We start from the raw sequence: 22,784 nt of genomic DNA on the forward strand, positions 1-22,784 counted from the left end.
TCGGCTATTTGATTTTTCGGAATGTTCTTGAGTCCGCGAGCTTAATATACATATGTATATGCAAACGCTTTATGGCAGCCAGTACCTTTGGTTCTAAAGTCATTCCATACAATGTTAAGTTATTGCCGCTTTGCTATATATTAATATTAGTCTTCTCTAGTTTTTCCTGCGTTCTTAGCTATCTCCGTAAGTCACCTAACCTCAAAGGCTTCCGCCTAGAAGATACTGCAGTATTCCGGAAGCTTAAAGGGTCACCTGATATGCAGCTCCTAGCACTATATTCCTACGCCCATTCCCTTAGTCTTTTCTGATCCGCCTGGGTACATGTTGCAAGTTCCGCTGGTGAGTCGCTTGTTTCTGCGCTATCCGCCCTCTTTAATGTGACTTGAAACCTTCTCTCCCACTTAAAGCGTGAAGGTATGTGGTCTATTTTATTCATCAACGCCCTGCTTATCGCGCTAGCTATGTCCAACGCCGATCTGTGATTATCAATGTTTGTCAAACAAAAGTAGATACGTTTTTTTCTGAGATTATCGAACTTTCGCTTGTGTTTTCAAGTTACATCTCAATACTTTTCCGCTTTTGGTGTTCTGAGAACCCAAATGTGATTGTCGAAAAACAAATATATCGACAACGTTTGGTGTAGATTTTGGGATAGGGGCATAATTAGACCATACTTTTTCGAAAATGAGGCTGGTGAAGCAGAGACTGCTACTGGTGCTTGATATCGCAACATGACAATCCAGTTATTTTTTCCGAAATCGGATGATATTGAGGTGGCCAATATGTGGTGTCAACAAGACGGTGTCACTTGGCAAACAGCACATGAAACACTTTAATTATTGCACGAGATATTTCCAGGTCGTGTACTCTTTCTTTATGGTGATCAGAGTTGACCCTCGTGATTTCCAACACTTGAAAACGGCACTCACATGAAGCATTACATTTGACAGCCAAGATGCAACGAAGAGCATACACAGGACAGTCATAATTCGACAGTAAGGTGCCACCTTTATGAAGCAAATTAGGTACATATCATTATTATGACAGTCCTATAAAACGTTTTGAAAACGGGTGAAATGGGACTACATCCACGCCTACTAACTGTACAACGATGTGTTTAATTTCAGTTGATTCTTTCAATTTGCTTTTAGGTCCACTGAAAATGTAGGGATAAAAATGAGTACAGTCGGCGCAAAACCATATTACACAATACTTCTGATTTGCTCTATGCGATAGTTCAATGCCGAAAATATGTAAAATCGCTCACCGAATTACTCCGGCTTCCACATGATTTTCAACTTATGTTCAACAACGCCTATTCGCAACATTATCACCCATCTTAAGACCCTGCATTCATTATTAGATAATATTCGACCGAATAGACCATGTCCAGCACGCAGTGAAGAAAATATAGCAACCGTAGCTGAGAGTGTACACGAAGACCGGGGATATTTGATTAGGCACCATTCCGCAGCAACTCGGACTGTCGTATGGAACGACTTAGCGCATTTTACGTCGAGATCTTAAATTGAAAGCGACAAAATACAGTTTTTGCATGAACTGAAGCCGATCGACAATCCCAAGCGACATCGCTTCGCTCTATGGGCTCTTGAAAAGCTCCGAGAAGATCTAACGTTTTCGAGCCAAATTTTGTTCAACAATGAGGCCCATTTTTGACTCAATGGGTGTGTAAACAAGCCAAATAGCTGCGTTTTGGACGAAGAGCGACTTGAAGAGATTCAAGAGCTGCTATTTCATTCAGAAAAAACAACGGCTTTGTGGGCCCGTGAAGAACATAACCGTCAATAGCGATCCCTATCGCGTCATAATAACCGAATATTTGATGTCTAAAATTGAAGCTCATGATTTCGGCGACATTTAGTTTCAACAGGACGGCGACACTTCCCACATATCGCATTAATCAATGGATTTATTGAGAGAACATTTCGATGAGAAATTAAGTTCACGCTTTGTGCTAGTCAATTGGTCACCAAGATCGTGTGATATTACACCGTTAGACTTTTTCCTGTGGTGATATGAAAAGTCTAAAGGCTCTACGGACATACCCATTCCATTCCATAATTTAAGCCTTTTAGCAAAACATTACGTATGTAATTCGCTAGTTATCAGTCGAAATGCTTCAATGAGTCATCGAAAATTTGGACCATCCGAGAAGTAGCAATACCAATATTTGAAAAAGATAATCTTCTAAAATAAATGCCAAAGAATGTTCTTTCAAATGATAATAATAACCATTCCCCATAAAATTTGAAGATTCTATGTTTTTTCTCTAAAAAAGTAGGTAATCTCAAAATGGATCATGAAATGTATAACACAAATATTTAACACAAAATATTTATATACAATAACACTGACTTTGGATATTTGAACGACTTTTACAACATTTAAGAATTCTCAGAACCATTATGTGCAAATTTCTCCGGCATTCGGTAGTTCTTTACAAAAAGCTATCTTCTGCAAAAGTTGTTGGAGCTCAATTTTCCTTGCTGTAATCTCTTATTTAGAATTAACGGTAATATTCCCGAAAGTCAAGCACAATTCCTCGCCTCTTCCAATTAATGCTCACTTGTTTGTATGAAATGTACATAATTATAATGTAAGAGGATCAAAAACTCATGTTTTCACTCGCCCTCATGAACAAAGTCTTAATTAATTAATTCCCCTTAATCAATTTATCAAAATTTATCATTCGCACCAATGCCGCTGTCACACATGCCCCTTATATTTAAGCACCAAAAACAGACGAACGATGAGCAAAGTCGTTGCACTCGTACATGCTGCCGAGCGACCACGAAAAAGGTGTTGATCCTGCAGCGGAGATAACAACTTCATTAACAAGGTGAAACATCAAAACAGCCAACCTTCAGCCACTGCCAAAACTTCGTGCACTTAGCGAGAGAAACACACAAAAAAGTAAGGTGTTAGCCAAGACATGGATGAATTAAGATGGCAGCGCCCAAATCGAGCGCAGCCACAAGTGTGTGTGTGTGTGTGTGTGTGTGTATTTCTGTATACTTCTGCTGATCATACATCATTTAAACGCTATAACACGCGCATTAAGGACATTCATCTAAATGAACACAATTTTTTAACTTTTCTTGCTGAAGAGCTGAGTACGAAGAAAAAAGGCGGCAAGGTTTGTTCAACAAAAACAAACATAAAGAAAATATCCTTAACAGCGGCACTTAATAAATTCAGTCAGCGAACACAATTGAAAATTTATTCTTGTGGAGCAAACATTTGACGTTTTCACTTTTGGGTTCAAAAAAGTGCAGCCGAACAACAAATTTAGAATGTGAGCAGGTGCATTTGGAGATCTAGAAGAGGGTACCTCACTCTTCTCGCTGATCATACATTAAATAAATTTAAAACACCTTTTTGGATAGAAGCATCTGGCAGGACCATATGTCATTTATATAATTTATTGTAGATTTATGAAATGTTTGGAATGAGCAAAATTATGCAATAATTTTCCACAAAATTATTTTCTTAATCTCTTAGGACGTAAATAAGAGCTTGTTCTTTACTGGCGTAGAAACCGTTTACGCGGTTATAGCCAAGTTAACAACAGCGTGCCAGTCGCTACTTCTTTCCGCTTTTAGGCTCTAATTGTAGATTCCAAGCGAAGCCAGATCCTTCTCCACCTGGTCCTTCCAACGGAGTGGAGGTCTTCCTCTTCCTCTGCTTCCCCCGGCGGGTATTACATCGAATACTTTCAGAGCTGTAGCGTTTTCGTTCATTCGGACAACATGACCTAGCCAGCGTAGCCGTTGTCTTTTAATTCGCTGAACTATGTCAATGTCATCGTATATGTATCTCATACAGCTCATCATTCCATCGAATGCGATATTCGCCGTGGCTAACGCGCAAAGGACCATAAATCTTTCGCAGAACCTTTCTCTCGAAAACTCGCAACATCGACTCATCAGATGTTGTCATCGTCCATGCCTCTGGACCATATAGCAGGACGGGAATAATAAGTGACTTAAATAGTTTGATTTTTGTTCACCGAGAGATGACTTTACTTCTCAATAACCAACTTAGTCCGAACTAGCACCTGCTGGCAAGAGATAGAGTTCTTTCCGATCCCTGACTGAGCTTTTTGTGTTGCTTATCGTCAGCTTACGGGGATACCAAGTTCAGACATAACGGCATAGAGGCAGTTCCTTTTCGTCCTGTCAAAGTCGACTAATAATACCCTTCACAAGTGAATTTTTAATAGCATAAACGGCTATAAAATATATTTTTCTTGATTTTGTTCGGTCAGTCTAAATGACATCTATGTGTTCTAGTATTCTGATCAGAACAACACATAATCTGTGGCAATTTTTGTGAAGATACCTTATCAAATATAAAAAGTTTTCTTTACAAAGACATGAGCTTAATCTCTAGGATTGTATGGAAGCTTAATGATATAGTTGTCAATATCGGAGGCTCCCACAAATGAGCAGCTTCTTGGTAAGAAAATAATGTATGTAAAGTTTCAGGTCGATATATCAAAAGCTGAGTAACTTATTTGTGTATAAAGAGACAGGCGGACTGACATATGTACATAGCTAAATCAACTCAGCTCGTCACGGTGATCATTGATATACTTGTATGCTTTAAAGGTTCTCCGGCGTTTTCTTTTGGGTGTTGCAAATATCGTTGCAAACTTAATATAATAATGTTTATGGTATAAATATATCTCTTTGAGATCACTTAATTAAAACCAGCTCACATGAGAGACAGTGGAGTAGAATGTTTGCATACAATTTGACCTCTCCATCCAATTTATCCACCCATCTGTTTCATCAATACTAATAATTTACCTTACAAACGCCCTGTATTAAAATTTCACTTACAGATGGCGCTGTAATCAAGCATAGACGACAACCAGTAACATGTTGCGGCAGCATGTTTATAAACATATGAATAGTGGTAGTAAAATATAGGAAAATAAGTAAGGAAGGGCTAATTTCGGGTTCAAAATATCAACTAGAGGATCGGATTCAAACGTGGTAGTACCACCCGATTTTATCTATTTTATTCAGATACTAGTAAAATGATGCCAGAGATTGATTAAGGTACCTCACATACCATACTCATATGGAGTAAAGTCAGCCCGATGTTATGGTATATGTTTGCTATATGTGGTCCTCAACCACCAGAGGAAATGTCCATCTCCTCTTATGCAGGTTATTGCACGATATTGACGTCAGGCAGTGAAATCGAAGGCATGTGTTCGAAAGTAAACAGCTATCTCACTGATCTTTTTTCTCCTACTAAATCCCTAGCGACCATATTATTGAAATTAACGAAGGAGTAGAGACTGAATCTTATTATCACAGTCTATGGGATAAAAGTTCGGAGTTTCAACAACCCTATGATTATTAACGTTACATTTGATAGCCAATTGCTTCTTCACTCCGCATACGACCGCGTTTAAAGCCACATAGCAGAGCCGCAACAAAATCCTCAAATCGCGAGCCAGCAACTCCTGGGAAGATGAAAAAAAAACGTTGTTGGCAACATACAAGGCAATTGGCCGGCCGATCATGACTACTCTGCACCAATTTGATCAGGTGGATATAGTGAAACGCAGAAGAAGAAGTTTCAAACATATCAGAATACTGCACTCGGTACTACTACAAGATGCTTCTTGAAGTCTCTTGACAAACACCTACATAGTGATGCCTGCATACTTCCGGTCAAGGAACATAATACACTCCTCTCTAACCAGTTTCTGCTGGCATGATTTCGTAGAACCCTAGCTGGAGTCAAGCCACCACTCATAGTAGACGAAGAGAACGTGTTGCTTCGATTATCTAGAGTGACCAACTTCGTTCTGAATACAGTTGCGGGTTAAAATTCTAATTATCTGTATTCGTCCCCGACGTATAGTCCGCTTATAGTCCGATCCCGTCAAAAAAGAACGTCTCCAGGGCCGATCGTTAGGTCCCTTCGATGACAACCAACTTGAAATGCACGGATATATGAAATTATTTATAAGCTCAACCTGTTTTTCTCAGTTTCAATTATAGATTCATGACTATTCATAGGCAATATATGTGATACATAAAATATATTGCCTACCAAACCACACAGGAGGTCTACTAATCAGTTTAAGTTAAGTTCAATGTAATTTAATATTATTTCCATTTAAAACTAAGCTAAATTTATCTCGATTTAATTAAATTTTATTTTTATTATCAAATGTTATATTTTTATTGTGAAACATTACGGTACATTATTAGAAATTGATTACTGTGTGTTCTTATTGTCCACACTTACAGCCACTGCCGCAACCACAGCTGCCACTCTGAGTTTGTGAACCGCACTTGCAACCTAAAATCATACAAAACAGACATTAAGTCATTTATTAATTAAAACAAACACAAATATGTATGTTATTGTTAAGCAAACAATTTTAATTTTTCACTTTTCCAAATCAACTTTAAAGTAAAACTCACCGCTTCCGCAGGGACAGCACTTGCAAGCCGCGCCACAGCCGCAATTACCGCTCTTTGGCTGAGTGCCACATTGACAACCTGAGAATAAAAAGATATAATTAAATAAAACATGCAATTTTCAAATAAAATTACTCTTATAAATGTTTTATATTAAAGTAGTCTGAAAGGACTATTAAGGCGCCTAAATATATGTATGTAATGTACGTACTTATACTATATTTTCTTTAGATACATTCATATAAGTATGTACATATGTATGTATGTATGTATATAGATTTATGTCTTTAGACTGATTACACTCACCGGTTCCACATGGGCAAGGCATTTTGTTTTATTATTATAATGCTTCTTTGTTTGGAATCAAAAAATTAATATTATTTTTATTATTTTGTAAGTTTAACACTTTGAAAGCAGACGTTGTAACCTCAAATGAAGACTGTTTTTGTAGTTAACTAATGCGTCTATTATATAGTCTTAAAGTATTTGAACCATAATGAAGCGCAATTATAGGTTTATTGTCCAAAAGCCACCTATCTTCATATATTTTGTTGGTATTGCGTGCAAAAGTGCATTCTTGGTTAAGTAAGAAGAACATTCTTTGGTGTCGTGTGCAAATGATTTTCTGAAGGCTTTTCACACGGCTTGACCCAAAGTGTGCCCTCTTTACAATCTTTACATACATACTATATCAAGATATGCAAGTGTCCATATGTAACATACTTGTGTTATTGTCATATCAAATGCACTGGCCCAGTAGGAACTTGACGACTTTTGGGGAGCAAAGCGAAGTTGACTTTTTTACACTATTATTTTCGGTACAGCAGAAGGTTGGTGTTTAAACGGGCATATGTTAACCATATAACACACACATCAATATATCTATGTAAATTTAATAACTTTAATTGATTTTGACTTTTAAATCCTGAAAAGGCCGAACAACAACTTATTCTGGAAATAAGGAAAAAATACTGGAATTTATCTATTTCAATTTTTTTAAATACCATATAGTATACTTTGAAACAAAAGTTATTTTTATGTTGGCCTAAGCCCTTAAAAATCGAATATTCTAAATACATTTGCATACCTAAAAGCCCCACACAGCTTTACATTAATTATTATTCATCGAGTTACATTTAAGTATTAAATATTCAATTTACAATAATTAATTATATATTTATAACTCAAATATATAATTAATTAAATTATTACAAATTATGAACATTTTATTTACAAAAATTTCCTACTGGCAACGCATACATACAATGTTAAATTGATACAATTACGCTCCCACTTGTGCACACCACCCAGCCAAACCAAATGCTACGTACCCGTAATCCATGCACATACACATACAGTTATGTAGGCGCTAACGTATATTTGACTCACACACATATACATAGTCACATACCCCGCACTGTAGGCAAACATATTGCGCACCGCACTTCAGCTACAGACTTCGGGCCAACTTTTGCACACGGCACCACGTAACTCCTACAGACGAGCCGCGATTCGAGTGTTTTGATGTGTATAAAACCGAGAGGAGCAACAACGAGTCGATCAGTGTAACAACATTTGGCGTTTACAAAGCTAAACTTGAGTGATAACCAAAACAGAGTGACTAGCTGATATTAGCTGAAGAATTGGAAATTTTTTTCAAGTGTAGGAAAAGTATAAACAAATTAAAACAACAAAATGCCTTGCCCATGTGGAAGCGGTAAGTGAATATTAAAGCAGATAACGCTTTAATTATTGCAACTTTTTCATTTCACATTTGTTGCTTTATTTTTCAACAACTTTTTGTTTGTTATTTGCTATGTAACGCGCTTTCTTCTTCACTTAGGTTGCAAATGCGGTTCGGAGCCTAAGACTGGCAATTGCGGTTGTGGTGCGGCGTGCAAATGCTGTCCCTGTGGAAGTGGTAAGTGACCCATTTACATGCATTTATATACATACATATGTACATACGTAGCATAAAGGAAGAGCTCATAAATCCATTAAATATTGAAATATTTTTTTAAATATAATTATTTCACTTTCAGCTTGCAAATGCGGTTCTCAATCACAAAGTGGCAGCTGCGGTTGCGGCTCAAGCTGCAAATGTGGCCAGTAGAGGAGTGCAAATATCCAATAACATTCGCTGAAGTAGCCGTACCTTATTATGTTTAAGCTTTTAATTTATTTTTATAATTAAATCGTGTAATTATATCCATACATAAGTACATACATATAATTACAAACAGTTGTTTATACATACATACAGACATTAATATATTATAAAGCTTGTATGCTTGATATCACATTTGCTTATCAATAAATAACAAAAAGAAAGCAAATTCCTCTAATTCGTCTCTTTCACTTCATACTCATGTTTTCGGTAGTAATCGGAAAATGAGAGTTCATAGCGTTGTTCAACTCACGAACTTGGTGAGAGCGTTTGCTAATAGCACAATGATTGCAAAAATACTGTATACATATGTATGTATGTATGTGCATACATATGTATATACAAAATGTTAAATGTAATAATTTTCCTCACATTTATTTTCTTAATATGTATCTTATCTGATGACTTAGATAAGACCACTGGACATTTTTAAACTAAACTTTAGGATAACGGAATTTCTGATAATATACATATGTATGTATGTAGTTATTTCGCCAATATATTATTTATATATGTAGTATGTACAGTATGTAGAGTATGTATGTTAAGATATGTACTCAGTCACCTTTTTGTTGGGAAAAATTTAGGAGAAAATACTAAAACCGTTTCAATATTTTTGGAATAACCTGCAATATACGAGTATAAAGTTGTCTCTTCGTTTTTCTCGCTAAATCTCGAGAAAGGCTAGGTCGTTATAGCTGATTTTAGGTTTGAAGTGTTTTTCGAAGTCCAGAGAGTTCGAAAACGGCTGGACCGTCTAAGTATAAGTTCAGAAAATGTTTAAAAGGTGAATAAGTATAGAAATGCTCTGATGCTTTTGTTTTTCCTTTGATGTGTCCCCGGTCGTTCAGAAATCATATTGAGAGAATAGTTTCTTAGAATATACATATATCTTTATAACTACATAGATAGTGATCGCACTGGCAAGGTATACCCATAGACAGAAAATTTTGAAAAAGTGGCCGTAGCCCCGCCCTCAAATAAGTTTAATGTACATATCTTCTAGGTCAATAAAGCTACAATAACCAAATTTGCAAATGTTATAAGAACTCCTACCGACGGCGTGAAAATTAATGAAATCGGAAGATACCCCCGCTCCTTCCCCGTATAACGGTACTGTTCAAAGCTACTAAAATCGCAATTAATCAATAACTGATTACGCCAGAGACATTAATGATGAGAGGGCTTTCTTTTCAAACGATTAAATTCAGTATGTGACATTCCTTTCATATTCTTATGTCATAGTGCGAAAATGGGCGAAATCTTACCACAACCACGCCTACTTCTCTTATAGCATAATTTTAAATTCCATTGGATTCTTTCATGTTACAGTACACAAATCAAGAAGTAATTAAAATAACGGGATAAAGTTCTACACTAATAATTCCTTTATAGTAAATCACCTTATGACCAAAAGTTGTCTAAATCCATTGTCATTGTATGGAATAATAATAATATCTCTGTATATCAAAAATTGGTTTAATCGGGTCAAAACATCTCTGTGTCACCATATACCTAATATAAAGATTTCCGAACTTCCGGGTACTTTATACTGCATATATCGGCAATTATTTGGGGTAACCAATATGAAAACTACAGAACGTGCTTTACCCATAACAGTGTATCTTTGTGATTAAAATTGATACAAATGGTCGAAAACTTGACCTAGCCGCCATATAATCAGAATGTTCGAACATCCGACTATAAAACCGAGGTAACCTAATGAAACCCATGTAACATTTTTTAGTGTGTGTTGATTTTACCCTAACTCCTATATGCTTCATATAAGGAATTTCATTTCTCAAACAAACCTTTTGCCGATATATCGGTTAGTGTCGGGGTTATATATCCTTAATGGCTGCAACGATGGATTTGAAAGTTTCACATGACCTTTTTAAATAAATTTTTCACCTAATGATCGAAGGAATATGATACTTCATAATACAATAATTTCCACTTTTCTTCAATCATTACCTATGTATAAGTATACTGTTTAGTAAAAACTAAAGTTTTTAGTCCTTGAATTGTCAATAATTTTAAGCAGAAAAATCCTCATCACCGCTAGACACCTTTTTTGGTGGTTCTAGCGATCGGCTTCGGAATAATAAGAATAAAAAAAATTTTCAAATTGAATCGACGATTATTAAATTCCATTAAATTCTGTAAATGTACATATTTTTTATTTATTTTTTTAATAAAATACCTCTTCAAAAAAACAAATTCACTAAACGTTTGTTTTTTCTGGGTTTCAAGTGTAAGTAATCCTTGCTAAAAATGATGATTCTGAAAATTGGCGCAGTAGTCACCATTTTATAAAAATTTGTATACACCCAGATACGTTTAACAATGCTTTTCTTTACATTTCAGTCTAGACTAATTTGCGTTCTTCGAAACTCCTCTATATTATCTAACTCAGGATTATGTCAAACATGTAAAAGCTTCTCAAATATTCATAAATACTTATTTATGTACATATGTATGTATATGTGTAAGCACCATTTAAAAGTAATAAATATTTATCTCGCCATAAGTAAATTTATTTTTAATGTGAAACATTACGGTACATTATTAGAAATTGGTTGCTGTGTGTTCTTTATTGTCCACATTTGCAGCCACTGCCGCAACCACAGCTGCCACTCTGAGTTTGTGAACCGCACTTGCAACCTAAAACCATACAAAACAGGCATTTAATCATTTATTAATTACAAAAAAGACAAATAAGTATGTTATTGTTAAACAAACAATTTTAATTTTTCACTTCAAATCCAAATCAACTTTAAAGTAAAACTCACCGCTTCCGCAGGGACAGCACTTGCAAGCCGCGCCGCAGCCACAATTACCGCTCTTTGGCTGAGTGCCACATTGACAACCTGAGAATAAAAAATAATTATTGACTGAAACATGCAAGTTTCAAATAAAATGTCTCTTATGTTTATTTTTTTATATTAGAAGTAGTCTTAAAGGACTATTAAGGCGCCTAAATATATACTAATTTTCTTTTTATATAAATATGTATAGATGTATGTCCATATGTATGTATTTAGACTGTTTGCACTTACCGGTTCCACATGGGCAAGGCATTTTCTCTTCTTTGTTTGGAATCAGAAATTTAATATAGTTTTTATTGTTATTGTAAGTTTAACACTTTGAAAGCAGACGTTGTAACCTCAAATGAAGACTGTTGTTGTGGTTAACTAATGCGTCTATTATATAGTCTTAAAGTATTTGAACCGTAATGAAGAGCAATTATGGGTTTATTGTCCAAAAGTCGCCTAAGTATCTTCATATATTTTGTTGGTGTTGCGCGCAAAAGTGCATTATTTGTTAAATAAGAAGAACATTCTTTGGTGTCGTGTGCAAATGATTTTCTGAAGGCTTTTCACACGGCTTGACCCATAGTGTACCCTCTTTACGATCTTTACATACATACATTCATACATATGTACATCAAGATATGCAAGTGTACTTACTCGTATGTATGTATTTGTGTTATTGCCACTTCAAGTGCACTGACCCAGTAGGAACTTAATGACTGTTGGGGAACAAAGCGAAGTTGACTTTTTTTCACTTTTATTTTCGGTACAGCAGAAGGTTAGTGTTTAAAGGGCCATATGGAAAACTATATAAAATAAGCATCAATACATTAATTTCTCCATAAGTTAATTAACTTTCATTGAATCCGACTTTCAAGCGCTGAAACGCCGAATGACAATTTATTCTGGAATTAAGAAAACAAAGAATCGAATTTTTCTCTTTCAAACTTTACTAAACCTGTTTTTGAGCCTATATAAAAAACTTTTATATTCACATTTTGATACAAAATACTCGTATTCGCCATTGGGTCAATCTACGAAATATTATTTTTCATGCGAACTTCAACTGACCAGGGTATATTATGGAGCCAGTGCTACTTGAAAAAGAACAATTAAAGCTTAATCCATAATGGCTTGCTAATAAAGTACGTTGGTTTTAACTTTATAAGTTGAAAAATTAACAAAAATTTACAAAATTGCACTAGATACTGCCACTGTGAAACTACCACCAAAATTTTAGGAAAATAAATTTAATAGTCTCGGAGTATCTTCGCCGCTGCATTTTCTGTTTTTTAAAAGTCACGTTTTAAATTTTATATGCTGGAGCTGGTTCACCCGAACACTTCCACAGTACAACGGATAAACAAGGGAAACTTTTTTAAACAACTCAAAAGCATACTTTAAACCAAAATTATTTTTTTGTTGGCCTAACCCCTTAAAAGCAAAATATTCTAAGTTCATTTGCAATTACAGGGCATACCAGGAGACCCACCCAGCTTTACATTAATTATTATTCACCGAGTTATATTTACATACGTACCAAGTATTCAATTTCCAATAATAATTAATTATATATTTATCAATCATCAATATTACAAATTACGAATTAATTACGAAAAATTCCTACTGGCAACGCATACATACAATGTTAAATTGATACAATTACGCTCCCGCTTGTGCACACCACCCAGCCAAACGAAAAGCTACGTACCCGTAATCCACACACATACACATACAGTTATGTAGACGCTAACGTATATTTGACTCATATGCATACACATAGTCACATACCCCGCACTGTAGGCAAACATATTGCGCACCGCACTTCAGCTACAGACTTCGGGCCAGCTTTTGCACACGGCACCACGTACATGACTCCTACAGACGAGCCGCGATTCGAGTGTTTTGATGTGTATAAAACCGAGAGGAGCAACAACGAGTCGATCAGTGTAACAACATTTGGCGTTTACAAAGCTAAACTTGAGTGATAACCAAAACAGAGTGACTAGCTGATATTAGCTAAAAAGTTCTCAATTTTTTTTAAGTGTAGGAAAAAGTATAAACAAATTAAAACAACAAAATGCCTTGCCCATGTGGAAGCGGTAAGTGAATATTAAAGCAGATAACGCTTTAATTATTGCAACTTTTTCATTTCACATTTTATGCTTTACTTTTCAATGACTTTTTTGTTTGTTGTTGTTTACTATTTAACGTGCTTTCCTCTACATTAGGTTGCAAATGCGGTTCGGAGCCTAAGACTGGCAATTGCGGTTGTGGTGCGGCGTGCAAATGCTGTCCCTGTGGAAGTGGTAAGTGACCCATTTACATACATTTATATAGATACATACGTAGCATGAAGGAAAAGCTCATAAATCCATTAAATGTTGAAATATTTTGTAAATATAATTATTTTACTTTCAGCTTGCAAATGCGGCTCACAATCACAAAGTGGCAGCTGCGGTTGCGGCTCAAGCTGCAAATGTGGCCAGTAGAGGAGTGCAAATATCCGATAACCGTACCTTATTATGTTTAAGCTACATACATACATACTCGTATGTTAATTCTAAATTATTTTCGTAATTTAATCTCGTAATTATACACAAACATATGTACATATAATGAGAAATAGTCGTTTATACATTAATGTGCGTGCTTGACACCAAAATAAGCCTATCACATTTCTTTATCAATAAATAACAAAATGAAAACAAATTCCTCTAATTCGTCTCTTTCACTTTATACACTACGCTTTCGGTAGTAGTCGGGAAATGAGAGTTGATAGTAAATTGTTGTGCAACTCTCGAACTTAGTTGGCGAGAGCAAGTGCTGATACAAATGATTACAAAGTTATGCATACATCTACATATGTATGTATGTACATACATATGTATGTGTTCCTACATACATATATGTATAAGTGCAATTTACTTAAATTTTGTTACCAAAAATAGTTAGACCGTTTATTTATAAAATCCGAAAATATTTAATTGCTTACAACCCATTTACTCAAACAAGGAATTGAAATACTGGTGGAAAGGTGCAGTGAGGGAGGGGAGATCGTCTACAATTCCTCCCAGTCCCGGAGTTCCAGAGCGGCCCAGTGCTCTGCGTCAACGGTTTGCAGATATTTTCTTTCAGAATTCACGCAATCTTCCCCGGTACCCGATTTTCGCTCTTCGACTCTAGTGAAGAGTATCAACAGTAAAGCTGCATACAGTATGGATTTCGTCGCAAACCCTATTATCTGTTGTACTGTCTATTATTAGGCATTTAAGATAAGTTTATCAATGGGAATCTTCTAGTCTCTTGAGACAGAAGCATAGGAAGACAGTGAACCTGCAATTGCATACTATAAAAGGCAGGCTAAAAATTCGTGTTATTTTAAAGTGAATTAACTGTTTAAGCAAAGTCTAGGCGGATACACCGATTACAGTGGTCTTTCAAATTATCGATACATTTGTAATACGATCGCTCTTTTGCTTCGAACTATGCCGCGATTTCGCCAATTTCTTACCAGGGGCTGCTCTTTTCTAGTCTGGGGATAGGAAAGACAACTGTGGTCCAAATCCGTAAATGCATAGCATAATTCACATAAAGTGAGCTCACGACATCCATCTTGCACAGAGCTTTCACATATCCAAATCTTTCATCACCAATATGTCCAGCACGTTCTTCTAATCAACCTCATTTTACGGTTATCCGAAATCTTGTTTTTTTACTTTTCTCATACAATGCAGCTTATCATCTTCGCTACTCCCATAACACGGTAGTTTCTCCGCGAAATTCCAATTTTTTACCAAATATAAAATTTGCTTCACTCAGAACACGATATCAGAAGAACCAATTGTTGTATATGTGTCTTCTGAAGGTTAGGTCTTTTTTAGGTCGTATTTTTGATCATCGTTGCTCAAAAAGATCACAACTGGTGAATATAATAGTTGAATACCGCTGAAAGAATTAAAGTCATACCAAAAAAATATATGTTTTGGAATTACAACTATTGTAAGATAACTACTTTGATCTCATCTTCTATAAATGAGAACATACCTGAATTTCGGAATTTTAATTTTAATATACTTTTTCATATAACAGTTCCAAGAAAAAATAAAAGCGTGCCGAATGCCTTCAAACTTTTGTTGTTAGAACTATTTAACCCTTCCTTCATTTTAATTTTTGCTTTCCCGTTTCGACCATTTCCATACGAGCCTACTCGTACATCTCTTCCAACAATATCCCAAGGGCTAACTGGGTTCTTATGTTCTAATGTAGAAAAGAGTAACTTAAGTATAAATAACTCTTTGTTTATTAGATCATAAATAAACAAAATAAAGTTATTATAGACAAAACCATTTTTTAGCATTGGATTTAACTTCTCGAATCAGTACACGATTACTTCTCAAGTGCTTTGGTCACGATAAAATATTAAGTCAAGCCAAGTTTTAATTTAAGAAAGTTTTTAAAATGAACTGTCCTTGTGGAAGTGGTGAGTATATAAGTACTTATATTAGTACATACAGTTTTTCAAAGAATTGATCCAATTTTTGCGGAGTGTTGACTTATTCATGGATAAAAGCCAAAACAAAAGCAAAATCAAATCGAAACATTTTTTACAAACAAAACACATTAACATTTTCAAAAACTAAAACGTATTTCATTCAAAAAGTGAAAGTGAACCAAAATAAAGATAAAGTCATTCGAACAATACTTTAAGTTTAAGCTCAATATTTCGCTTAGCCACCTCTTGCTTACAGAGCAGGGTTCTGGGATTTTGACTAGGACATTTCGAGCTTTCCCGAAAGGTGCTCTTTTGAGTTGACGCCAGGTGACTGCGAGGCCCAATCAAGAACTTTAATTTCTTTTTCTTCGATAATCACATATGAGGCGGTGGCCTAAACCTCAAAGCATCGCAGACTTCTGTAGGGCTCCAACTATCGAAGCTGCATCGACTCGTATGTCGGGTGCAATGCGCACTTCTCCGATGGCAGCACTTAGAGTCATGCTAGAGCTTTCACCACTACATCTAGTGATCGGTCAAGTAGCAATGCACATACTGCTACAAATGACGGCAGAAGGGTGCGGCAGAAGTAAGGTAATCTCATCTCAGCGGCTAAAAGCGTTAATTGGTACAATATCATTGACATTTCTCCCAAGGAACAGCATTACCAAAAGTGTTAACTACACCAGGAAGTTCAAGGTTATACTTGGCAGCAAGGCTGAATGGAATGATTCCACTCTCGAGCTACTGTTTAGGGATAGTATAATAAAGCGGTACACCAACGGCTCGAAAACATCGGAGCGAATATGTGCAGGAGTCGCAGGTCCACGCACCAAACTCTCTATAACTGTGGAAAGTTTTCCAAGCATTTTTCAGGCAGAAGTCTTTACCATAAGTCGGTATAACCTCCATAGCAACAATCGCAACGAACGTATAACCACACTTAACGATAGCCAAGCGACATTTAAAACAATCTTCTCCAATGAGATCAAATCACGAGTGTAGAGAACGTTGCATCTGGATGCACGGTTACACAGGTACAGCCGGGAACCAACAGGCTAATGAGCTCGCCCACTAACAGGGTAGGACCTGAACTCTCTACTGGGGTAGGTCTCCATACAATTAAGGAGCTGATCTGCAAGGAAGAAGAAGTAGGCAGAGCGAGTTATTGGCAACAACTACATGGCATTCGGCATGCCAAGTTGTTAATGGGGGGTTATAACCTCAGCAAGTGCAAATATGCAAAACAACCTCCCCAGGGATAAACTCAGACTACCGGTCGCATTTTACACTGGCCACTGCAAGCTGAAGAAGAACTTACACCTTTAAACCGTTGCCGTTGAACCTAACTATTTTTATACTCTCGCAACAAAGTTCCTAAGGAGAGTATTATAGTTTTGTTCACATAACGGTTGTTTGTAAGTCCTAAAACTAAAAGAGTCAGATATAGGGTTATATATACCAAAGTGATCAGGGTGAGGAGTAGAGTTGAAATCCGGATGTCTGTCTGTCTGTCCGTCCGTCCGTCCGTGCAAGCTGTAACTTGAGTAAAAATTGAGATATCATGATGAAACTTGGTACACGTATTTCTTGGCCCAATAAGAAGGTTAAGTTCGAAGATGGGCAAAATCGGCCCACTGCCACGCCCACAAAATGGCGGAAACCGAAATCCTATAAAGTGTCATAACTAAGCCATAAATAAAGATATTAAAGTGAAATTTGGCAAAAAGTATCGCATTAGGGAGGAGCATATTTGGACGTAATTTTGTTGGAAAAGTGGGCGTGGTCCCGCTCCCTACTAAGTATTTTGTACATATCTCAGAAACTACTATAGCTATGTCAACCAAACTCTATAGAGTCGTTTCCTTCAGACATTTCCATATACAGTTTAAAAATTGAAGAAATCGGGTAATAACCACGCCCACCTCCCATACAAAGGTTATGTTAAAAATCACTAAAAGTGCGTTAACCGACTAACAAAAAACGTCAGAAACACAAAATTTTACGGAAGAAATGGCAGAAGGAAGCTGCACTCAGGCTTTTAATAAAAATTGAAAATGGGCGTGGCGTCGCCCACTTATGGACCAAAAACCATATCTCAGGAACTACTCAACCGATTTCAATGAAATTCGGTATATAATATTTTCTTAGCACCCTGATGACATGCACGAAATATGGCTGAAATCGGTTCACAACCACGCCTTCTTCCAATATAACGCTATTTTGAATTCCATCTGATGTCTTCTCTGTATAATATATACATTAGGAACCAATGAAGATAGCGGAATAAAACTTTACACAAATACGGTATTTGAGCTGATGTATCACGTTTAAAAAAATATGTAAATGACGGCTAATGAAATCTCGATTATCACTTTATCATGCGAGAGTATAAAATGTTCGGTGACACCCGAACTTAGCCCTTCCTTACTTGTTACTAATGCGGTGGTACGCTTGGGATACGTGTTCTTGAAATGTCCCCCATTCCCCCCTTTGAATCCGCCACTGATTAACAGCACCCTTAGGGCAGTACAAAATTTTATTTATCAGCAGCAAACAATTATTTAAAAAGTTGTACACACTCGATCGCTAAATTGAAGAACTGTATATACATATGTAATATGTACATACATACATATGTAGTATATATTTTGTGGCTATTGAAGAATAATATATGCATGCACATCTATAAAAAATCTCAGACGGGTTGACATCTAAGTTCATAAAAAGTTTTTTTTTTATCCATAACTTCCCGTTACACAAAGATTATTTTATGAGGCTTATTGCCATTCTATACTTTTCCATAAAAATTCATTATCCGTACAATTTAATGGAAATAATCAATTAATTTACAGGTTGCAAATGTGCCACACAATCCCAGAGCGGACGCTGTGCTTGCGGACCGTCATGCAAATGTGCCACGAACAAAAAGTAATGTCCAGCTGAAATAAAGCAGAAACAAAATAAGAATCATGGCAGACAAACTGTAGTATTATGCATCACATCAATTGTTTATTTACGTATATACACGATAGCAACTTATGTATGTCAATTTATCTTTACATAAACAAAAAGCGATGAAAATAAACTTCATTGACCTCTAAGGAAAAAAATGTGCATGTTTAATTGAAGAAAACTCTTTCAATTGAATTTCAGGGAATGTAAATGCACAACTCATATACATAGTAGTTATACATACATACATATGTATATGTCTATGCATTGTTGAAGTGCATTTTATGTATTCTTGCTCGCGGTATTTAAATGCTGCAAGTCTTGAGGCAGCGTTATCATAGAAAACTGCTCGAGTTCGTAAATTTGCTTGTAAGTTTATGTAGAATGTTCTATTCGAGCTTTTTGACATAAATAACATACATATGTACATATGTACATACGTATAGTAACGAGTGATTTGTACCTACATATATTTTTTTGATCTAGAAGATCTTGATTGATTGATTACCAAGCTGATTATTAAAGATTTCTCTAATCAAACTAACAGTCTCTTGTACATAATGCATTTTCCATACATATGTGTATGTGCATATGTATGTAGCTACACAGACAGACAGACAACGTAAGTACTTTATTTGAATTTACTTTTTACATTCACGAAACAACAGAAAACTGAATATACTAAAATCCGCTGTGCCAAACTTTTGTCTCTCAGTGTATGTATATTCATATTGACATACATATGTACATATGTACATACCATATACCTGAGTGATAGTGCGGCACAAATCGTTGACATGATCTACGACATGTAGTACTATATTAAGCTTTATTGAGGAGAGAGTGCAAATCAAACGACAGCGGTCCCCAAACGTGTGATAAAAATAATGTGAGATTTTTTAGATCAGTATGATGAGTACAGTTTTTCAAACTGTCTCTATAAATATATTCAAATTTAATATTTCAAACCAGCTTTATAACTTTCAGAAAAGGCTTCCTATTCTCATCCTCGATTACTTGAACCCAAATACTTAGTCTTTTTCTACAACAACTCTAGTAGATTCGAGTAATAGTTTCTTAGATACAGCCTTGAGCCTAGCTAGGCTAAGTACGCCCTTTTTAAACCCGTTTTTCCCGAAACTGTGTTTTTGAAGTCGGTTGGAAAGATTTCTAGAGAACTACTCAACACAAGTCTATAAGACACTAGTCATAAAGATATAGACGAAGGATTTTTTTCGATTACACCTATTTGAAAAAAAATGTCGAGAAACTTTCACTGAACTTTTAATTTTTGCTGGTAAAAATGTCTGCCAAAAGTCCAATTTCCAGTTTTTTTCTTTCACCCAAGTTCTAAGTTAAAGTTTTAACTAAAACACGTATTTCAATTTAGATGATTCTGTAAGAAGTTATCCTGCAAACAAGGGAACATATTTTTTCCGAGGTGTTCTCGGAATTGACATCACAATGGCCGAATATAAAATATTTATTTTTTTATTAATAGTGTATGTTTATAACAGTGAAATTTTTATTAAAGAACTTAATTTTTTATAAGAGAAAAAAATTGTTGAAAAAGCAGTTTTTTACCCCAGGAAACCCATTTAACCCATTAAAGGCATGATGCCTTCATTATACAATAATTAGTCATAAAATAATAATGCTATCCGCCTAGATTATAGCAAATTAATGCTACTATTTTTATATTACTGAAATCAACAGCTGTTTTCAAAGTCAATGTGTCATTTCAGCGCATGTGTTTGAGAAACGCTGACTCAGTCTCGCGAAATACCTGATTTCGAGAGCGTATGTCAATTAACTACGACGTCACGAACCAATAAGCCGCAGACTACTCAGTTGCTATCAGACAAATATATAGTATAAGTATGTATGCATGTACATACTCAATTGTCACTTTGCACACTGCACTAAAGTGTTATCGAACGGTAAGACGTGAAAGACGGAGTCGAAACGACGACATACATATCTCGAATCAACCAGAAAGAAGAGTAAGTTCTGAGAAGGTAGAAAACGAGCCTCTATAAAAGCATAACACAACCGGCTTTGGTGAACAGTGAGCGAACGTTTGCGTTAAACAAAGTACAAAGCGTTTTCTTATCGCAATTCAGTGCTGAAGAGTTTCTCCAATAACAAAAAAAATACAATAAAATATAGTGAAAATGCCGTGCCCCTGTGGAACTGGTGAGTGACCAATCAATGAAATTTTATAAACAGTTAATATTTTAAAATCTTATATTCGTAATGTAAATACTTATGTGTACCAAATTTTTAATAAAAATGTTTCTTTCAGGTTGTAAATGTGGCACTCAAGGCCAAGGCAGTTGCGGTTGCGGCAGCGGATCCTGCCAATGTGGCAGTGGCAAAGGTTGTTGCGGCAAATAAATTGGTGTGGCAGTATTGAGTGCTACTTGCACTATGTAGCACAAAGTGGAATGTGTTGCTAATAACCATGAATTATCGAATCCACATCCATTTGTTAAACATTCAAAAGAAAATTATTAGTATTAAATTCACCACATTTTTTAGTAATGTAAATTAAATTATAGCTTACACATTAGATATTTCAATTATGAAGCGTATGCAGTGCATATTTGCCCACAATAAATGTTTATTTTGAAAATTTGCATTTTTCAAAAGGAATAATGGTTTTATATCGGAAAACAGACTTAAAAAAATATTGTAAACTGGTGGCTGAAGGTTTCGATTTTTATAACCCCTCTCAATATAACACTAGATGTGCTGTTGAAAGTCACTTTCAATTTATGGAAAGCAACATTTTGTTAATAAAAAATTCTTCCGGTGTTAATTTCTTGTATACTCTTGCAACATGTTGCTGCAAATTACTTATATAGTTTTATTCATAGCAATAGATGTGACAATTAAGTAATGAGACCGATTCCATAAAAACCGTATATTTGAAAATTATTCTACAACTCTGCCATCCCCTTCAAAGTAGTCCCCTTGGGCAGCTATACAGCGATTCCAGCGCGTTTTCCATGCTTCGTAACATTTCTGGAACGCTTCGACTGGAATGTCAGCGAGTACCCTCGTCTCGGCCGCCTGGATGTCCGTTATCGACTCAAAATAGGTTCCTTTGATCACCGATTCTGTTTCAGGAAACAAAAAAAGTCACAGGGTGACATGTTGGGCGAATAAGGCGGCTGTTGCAACACGCCGATCCCTTTAGAGCCCAAATACTGAGACACGATAAGGGCGGTGTGGCACGGCGGGTTGTCGTGATGAAGGATCCAGTTACGAACGATATCTAGGCGCTCCATGTTGACTCATTTTCACAATCTTTCGAGTACTTGGCAATAGTAGACTTGATTCATAGTTTTCCCCTTTGGAACGAATTCTTTTTGGACGATTCCATGGCTAGCAAGATGCCAGAAAAGAGAAAGGAAATTTCAAGGTCACAGGTTTACCACAAGCGCGGCAATAAAATCAGTCTCATTACTTAATTGTCAAACCTCGTATATATAAATGGTCGGGATGACGAGACGAGTTGAATTCCTAGGCAATGTCAGTCTGTCCGTTCGTCCATTCGCTCGTCCGTTCAAGCTGTAATTAAGTAAAAATTGAGATATCTTCATGAATCTTTGTAGACTTGGTAGGCAGAGGCACATATTGTTGATTTTTTTTTGTTAAGTGGACGTGGCTTCGCTCTCTAATAAGAATAATATACATATCTTCTAAAACTTTCACTGAAATAATAAAGTTCGCTCAGTCATTTTGACATTATTTTATTAAAGTGCAAAAATAGATGAAATCAGGAAAAAACCACTCCTACTTTTCAGATAAAAATTTAAATTGCATCTGATTTTTTCACTTTCCAGTACCTAATTCAGGTCCCCAATAACCGAATA

At 35.9% G+C, this 22,784-nt stretch overlaps 1 long non-coding RNA gene and 3 other non-coding genes across 4 annotated transcripts; 2 read left to right on the forward strand and 2 right to left on the reverse strand.

Moving 5' to 3' along the window:
- Positions 1-6,225: 6,225 nt before the first annotated feature.
- On the reverse strand, positions 6,226-6,934 carry LOC105231085 (uncharacterized). Its single transcript, XR_007421545.1, has 3 exons — positions 6,780-6,934; positions 6,477-6,554; positions 6,226-6,351 (listed from the first exon to the last, which is right to left on the reverse strand). It is a non-coding gene; the product is annotated as an uncharacterized LOC105231085 (transcript).
- Positions 6,935-8,023: 1,089 nt separating this feature from the next.
- LOC105231090 (uncharacterized) lies at positions 8,024-14,174 on the forward strand. The gene is made up of 3 exons (XR_007421544.1): positions 8,024-8,190; positions 13,685-13,762; positions 13,875-14,174. It is a non-coding gene; the product is annotated as an uncharacterized LOC105231090 (transcript).
- LOC105231089 (uncharacterized) lies at positions 11,156-18,879 on the reverse strand. Its single transcript, XR_007421546.1, has 4 exons — positions 18,773-18,879; positions 12,111-12,358; positions 11,433-11,510; positions 11,156-11,304 (listed from the first exon to the last, which is right to left on the reverse strand). It is a non-coding gene; the product is annotated as an uncharacterized LOC105231089 (transcript).
- A 1,746-nt stretch (positions 18,880-20,625) lies between these two features.
- Positions 20,626-21,538, forward strand: LOC125776255 (uncharacterized). Its single transcript, XR_007421543.1, has 2 exons — positions 20,626-21,099; positions 21,209-21,538. It is a non-coding gene; the product is annotated as an uncharacterized LOC125776255 (long non-coding RNA).
- Positions 21,539-22,784: the final 1,246 nt, after the last annotated feature.

This window comes from Bactrocera dorsalis, chromosome 2, assembly GCF_023373825.1.
Source record: "Bactrocera dorsalis isolate Fly_Bdor chromosome 2, ASM2337382v1, whole genome shotgun sequence".
Lineage (NCBI taxonomy): Eukaryota > Metazoa > Arthropoda > Insecta > Diptera > Tephritidae > Bactrocera > Bactrocera dorsalis.